Genomic DNA, 6,861 nt, shown 5'->3' with positions numbered 1-6,861 from the left:
AAACCAGGGTCAGGCTTTTGTCAGTCTCTTCAAACAATTACTAATTAACCTTCCTCTTCAGGTGAAGGGAGACTCAGGCTATGTTTAGTTTACCAATAGAGAACCAGTTTAGTGGGGGAGAGGGGAGGAGCAGAGAAGAAAAAACCTGCTCTCTGGTCTTAGGGAGTGGGTTTTTTATTCTCCATCAGTCAGATCTGAAGGCCCTTCTTTTACCTCTGCCAGTGCATTCTCCTTCCTTCATTCTCCAAGTAATTAATGCAAATCCCAAGACCAACTAGAGGCAGGGCTGTTTCTCTTCTCTCTCCAAGCACCTAAGTTAGAACCTACCTCTGCCCTCTTGGCTCTGGGGCCCTTGGCTGCCTAAGAAGTGGGAAAGAGACAGTCTTCCTGCTCTGTGATTGTGTGAATGCGATGCTGGTGGTCTGGCACACTGCAGAAGGCCTCATGACTGGGAATTGTACCCTTCTTTCCTCCTGGTGTCCAAGACCCAATTCATCTATCATTTTTCTTTCTTTCTATATATCTATGTATCTATCTATCTATGTTTCTATCTATGTATCTATGTATCTATCTACCTACCTACCTACCTAACTAACTAACTAACTAACTAACTATCTATCTAGCTATCTCTTTGCCAGTTCTTGGGTTGAACTCAAGGCCTGGGCATTGTCTGTAGCACACTATTGCTTGAGCCACAGCACATATTCTGGCTTGTTCTGTGTATGTACTACTGATGAATCATACCCAGGACTTCTTGCATGCTAGGCAAGCACTCTCTCAGTAATCCACATTCTCAGCCCCCTCATCTTTTCCTTAATGGTAGTTTTTACATAAGTATGCTACCATTTTATGTCCCCAAGTTTAACTTTCTGAATACTGGTTACTTCTATGAAACCTGATTTTCTCTTCCCCTGCCTGATTTGTGATGGCTCCTGAATTGGCCTCATAATAAATTGTAAATAAAGGTTGCTGAAAGCTTCATTGTGCATCATATAAGGACACAGGCCGGGAATCCTGGAAGAGAAAACCATGGGTCTGAAATGAAGAGAATGATGCAGTATGCACAAGGAATATATCTGAAAAATAATCCAGTAAATAAAAGCAGAATTATTGCATACAGTCTGTTTGTACTCAGGGAAGTAATATACACACATAAGTAGGTAGGGCACTGATATATAAACTTGGCCTTCTCTTTTTGAAATTTTTTTGTGGCCATCCCAGGGCTTAAACTCAGGGCCCGATGCATTCCTCAGCTTATTTTCCCAAGGCTGAGGCTTTACCACCCCCACAGCTCCACTTCCAACCATCTGGTGGTTAATTGGACATAAGCACATACCAGGCTTTCCTGCCTGGACTAGGCTGTGTCTCCTGCTCAGCTTTCTCCCTCAAAGCTGGAGCTCTACCCTCTGTGCCACTGTTCAACTTCTGGTTCTCTGATGGTTTGTTGGAGATTAGAGTCTCACAGACTTCCTGCTCAGGCTGACTTTGAATGGTGATTTCCTGAAGAGGCTTCAAGTGGCTTTCCTCAGGGATTCCCTTAGGAGCCTCTCCACACAAACCCTTAGGCGAAATCTCAAGGGATACATGAAGATACTTCTAGTGTGTTCTAGATATTTAAGGTTTTGAGACACCCAACAATCATAATTATTAGATCATTTTATAGGCAAAAGGTGCAATTCAGACAGTGTGAGGATCACTCCAGTTTTTGGTCCTCTCATCCTGAGACAGTAAATTCACTTCAACTCAATGTTAAATGACAGAGCTTGCATATCCTGTGGACATTTGCTCCCAAATGCTGTGGCATTCATTTCTCACTTTTGGTTCAACCTGTGCCCAGAGGAGAAGATGAGGAGAGAAAATACTTTTCATAGAAAGCATTTATAAAGAACATTGGGTAGTTGACTTATAAATTCAAACCATTGAATTACCCTTTTAATGAGTCAGATTGTCCAGATTAAAAAATGAAGAAATAAGGAAAGAAGGTGTCAGTGGCTTCTCACTGTAATCCCAGCTCCTCAGCAGGCTGAGATGTAGAGAATATGAGTTTGAATCCAGCCAGCTTAGGAAAGTCCATGACACTGTTATTTCAAAGACATCATAGAAAAACCCAGAAGTGGGGCTTTGATTCAAGGTTAATGCACTACTCTTGAGCAAAAGGAGTTCAAGGACAATGCCTAGGCTCATAGTTCATCCCTAGGACCTGCCCCCTCAAAAAGAGCCTGTACCTCCATGTCTTTGTGTATATATGTATGTATTTCTATAGGTGAAGCTCCAGAGTAGCTATGATGAACAGCACCAAGCTAGGAAATTTGTATTCAATACAATGATTTCATAACAGAGAGTGTTTTGATGACAGTGCATGTTCCTGGGCTCCTCTCACTTTTCCCAGTGTAGCCTGAGGGTTTCTCTGCATCCCAGGCCTGCTGGAAGAAGTCTCTCTCATTGACTGGATAGGCAGACAAAAGGCCTCAGTCCTGTACAGCTGTGTAACAACTTCCTCCAGGTCAGATAGTGAGGATGAGTGTGGGCAGGATCTGCAGGTCAGAAGAAAAAGGTCTCTTTGTAGCCTTAGCTATCTCTCTCCCCAGTGCTCTGGTTTGACAGGAAGCCTTCATTTGTTACACGTTCAGTGGCAGGCCAAGTCCTGTGCACTTATCCTGCCTTTGGGAGACTGTATTATGCTGTTCACATACAGTGCTTAATATAATTCAGGAGTCCTTCAGGCAGATAACTAGGGCACTGAACCTCATGAAGTGTTTCATTGAGGGCAATGATGGGCCTATGATGCTTCTCTTAGGTTTCCAGAAGCTTCGGAAATCCAAGCACATATGTGATATCACAAAGCTTCCTGTCATACAAGGCTAGTGAATCTCATCAGGTTTTGGAATGTTTGACCTCTCCTAGTTGGGCACTGGATGTCTAGGATTTGGGGTTGAACACAGGGCTGGTTGAACACAGAATCACTTTCTAGTCTGTGTGTGTGTGTGTGTGTGTGTGTGTGTGTGTGTGTGTGTGTGTGTGTGTGTGTGTGTGTAAGCACACATGTGCGCAAGCACATACACCATTCTTTGAGTTTGAACTCAGGAACTGAGTACTGTATGTAGTTTCTCTTATACAAGGATTGCCTCTTCCACTTGAGCCACAGAGGCACTTCAGCCTTTTTTTTTAGTGATGTGGTCCTGAGAAATTAAACCAAGGGTTTCATACATTTAAAGCACTCTACCACTAAAGCACATTCCCAGCCCTCTACTTCAGGTTTGTTAGATTGTTTCTGTCTTTCTTTTGTTGTTGTAGGACCTGAAGTCTAGCCTGGGTGCTGTCCTTGACCTCTTTGGCTCAAGTCTTTTTTTATACCACTTGAGCCAAAGCGCCACTTCAGATTTTCTTGTGGTGCATTGGAGCTATGTGTCTCAAGGACTTTCCTGCCCAGGTTAGCTTTGAACCTTGATCCTGAGATCTCATTCTCCTGAGTAGCTAGGATGACAGGCATGAGACACAAGCACCAAGCTTCCACTTCAGATTTCTTAGTGGTGAATTGGAGATAATAGTCTCATGGGACCTTTAATGTCTGGGATAGATTGGAACTCAGATACTCAAATCTCAGCTTCCTGAGAAGGCAGGATGACAGACCTCAGCTATAGAACACTAGGCTGTGGCCTCTGCTAAAAGAAGGTTTTTGGTTCAACGTGGTGGAGTGCTAGCCATGAGCCCAAGGGGTAAGGGACAGCACCTAGGCCCCTATTTCGAGGTTCATGACTGAGAAAAAAACAAAACAAAACAATTGTCTGCAGTAGACAACTGACTAGTCTTCAGTAATACATAATTTTGTTCCTGCCAAGGGGACATATCTTAGTCTCAATATTCTTGGCATGATCATCTCAGTTGTAGAGCTCTTACAAGGGCCATATGGAAGAATGAACTCTGTGAAGGACACAGTACATGGCACTCTTTGCATGACTCAGCACAGAGCATCCTGTGGAAGACTCAGCACCCAGCTCCCAATGCAAGACTCAGCACAGAGCACCCTATGAAGGACTCAGCACATAGCACTCTTCCACAAGCTGTCATTAGAATTAGGGTGCTTTCATCAGTATCACCATTCTTTGAGGAACATTTCACAAACCACACAAGTTCACATCTAATGATTTAGTGGGGTGGGTTGTTTTGGGGGGGTTAGCCATGGGTATCTAACTCAAAGCATGGGGATACTTTTCTAATAACATTTGCTCAAGGCTAGAGCTCTACACTTCGAGCCATATTTCCAAGAATCTAGCAGACTTCCTGCCACGTTTTAAAGCCCCGAGCAGCCAGGATATCGTGGATAAGCCAGGATGATGGGGGTAACGCATGGAGCTGGGTTGCAGCAGTTTACATCTGGTTAAGTCAGTTTAGGTGGCAGCTGTCAGCACCAGACTACTAGTTTTCTCTGTGATGAGGTACTTGAAGACCTGTCCTTATATAGTTGCATTTAGAACATTCTACCTTTTTTTGGCGGCAGTCCTGGGGCTTGAGTAAGGGCTTTGACACTGTCCCTAAGCATTTGTACTCAAGGCTAGCACTCAGTTGATTGAAAGACAGTAGAACTTCTGAGCTTTCTGTTTATGTGGCTCTCAGGAATTGAACCCAGTGCTTCATGCTTATAGGTGAGCACTCAAACACCGAGTCCCAGGAGTGAACGAGGTATAAATAGAAATAGATTGCTATATATAAATATTATATACACAAAAGATGTTTGTATATATTAATTTAGGGATATTATTACTATCAAACATTAAATATTAAATTATGGCTCCATTTAATGATGTGTCCAAGTTAACATTTAATAAAGCATTAATTAATAATTAGTCAGTAGCCTGTTATTTTTATCACACATGTACATACATCCATTCATATAATTACATATTTTATAGAATGAGACAGATGTCTAGATATTATTAAATCATGCATCATGTGTTACTACCAATTATTAGGCATTTATGTTTCCATGCAATTTTTATTCTTTTAATGATTGATAAAATATTGAACTTAATCCAAGTTCTATAATTATTGTGTCTAATTTTATCCTACAATGATTCACTTCTAATTCAATCTGTTTTTCATTTATTGTAGTGACAATGCTTCCACCTAGGACATTTTTTATATTTATGACATCCTATTACATAGAATAGAGATGTGCAACTGAATTATACATCCTACATGTCACTGATCACTTTCAAAGAAAAAGAAAATGTGTCACGCTTGGCTTCTCACTCCTCGATTACACTTTTGGCAGTACTGGGATATAAACTCAGAGCCTAGAAGGTTCAATTCATGATTGGGTGACTGTCAGCACAGCAGCCTGTAGCCAATTCAGCTGCCAAGCAATTCCCAGGCCCTGAGATAGAGATCCATATGTTGACCCCATATTGTGCTTAGTGTGGTTGTTCATTTTATTTTTTGTTTTATTCATTTATTTACCATCTATTTTATTGACTGTTATGACAATGAAATATTTATTACATTTATTATATAGGATATAGTTTTGCCCATGTATGAAACTTCACAGCTGACACCAGGAGTTTCACAGAAAAGGAAAACATGTGTTACCATGGGATTGTTACTCCATGATTCAATTTTTGTGAGTGCTGAGACCTGAACTCACTGCCTACAAGGCCCAATTCATGAATGGGTGAGTGTCAGTATGCCATCCTGGGGCATATTGAGCTGACAAACATTTCCAGCACCTGAGATTGAGCCCCAGGGGTTGACAAAATAAGAACAGATTGACATGCAGATGGTAGTACACAAATAAATATATATCTTTATATAGTGCCAGAGTTGTCTATACATTATTCAGTTATATAGGCTACATTCGTACCAATTCTTAGGTATTTATTATGCCTCCATGTAATTAATATTATTGTTTTCATCCTTAATGAATTATCAATTAAATCAACCACTGTTCCAAAACTATTGCGTCCATGTAATTAATAGTATTTTTTGAATGTGTCAAAAATATTCATTAAAATCCATTGGCCTCCTAAAATCACTCTGTCTAATTGTATTGTAGTATTCAGAAACAACTAATTCAACCTTGCCATTTATAACATTCCATCAGTATTCCTCTGAATAGGAATGAGACTCTTAGGATCTCCCTCCATTGGTAGGGGTCAGGACTGGGTTTCAAACACAGGACCTATGTTGCTATGTTGGCCTATTGCTTCCCTGGTATCCTGCCAGCCTCCATCAATGCAATGTTACCAACATTTTTCAACCGTGTCATTCAGACCCAGCATAGTCACCTTGCAAAGAAAACAAATGCAAAACCGGCAGCCATCTGCAAGATGCCAGGTTTGTTTTTTTTTCCTGTGTAGCATTAATTATTTTTTTTTCCTTTTTTTCCTTCTGCCTTTGGGACCCAGGAACCCAGATTTGGTTTTGGGTCTAGTGGTTGTACCCTAGCCTAGCGTGATCAAAGCTGAGGCAGAATCGCCATGAACTGAGTTCAAGCTCTGTGCTGGACAAAATATAAAAAATAAATAAATACATTCATACATACATACATACATACATACACACATACATACACACATATATACACACATACCTACATTAAAATATTTGAAATATTATGAGGCCCCTTGGCTTGGAATTCATGACCTTTTTTTCTACCAGGCCTGGGATTTGAACTCAGGGTCTGGATAAATCTGCAGCACTGTGGGAGATGGGGAAGATCACCGTGCTGTAAGACAAGAAAGTCAGGCTTGTTCCTAGGTCCTGAACTCAAGTCCTAGCTCTCAAAAAATAATATTCGTATACATGCTTACTGCATTTTGCAGTTAGTGTATTCATTTTATTTTTGTGTTTTATTTATTTCTTATG

The sequence above is a fragment of the Dipodomys spectabilis genome, unplaced genomic scaffold (assembly GCF_019054845.1).
Source record: "Dipodomys spectabilis isolate Male_0828 unplaced genomic scaffold, ASM1905484v1 ptg000203l, whole genome shotgun sequence".
NCBI classification, from domain to species: domain Eukaryota; kingdom Metazoa; phylum Chordata; class Mammalia; order Rodentia; family Heteromyidae; genus Dipodomys; species Dipodomys spectabilis.
The sequence above is the reverse complement of the archived record's forward strand: the minus strand, read 5'-3'. Positions refer to the sequence as shown.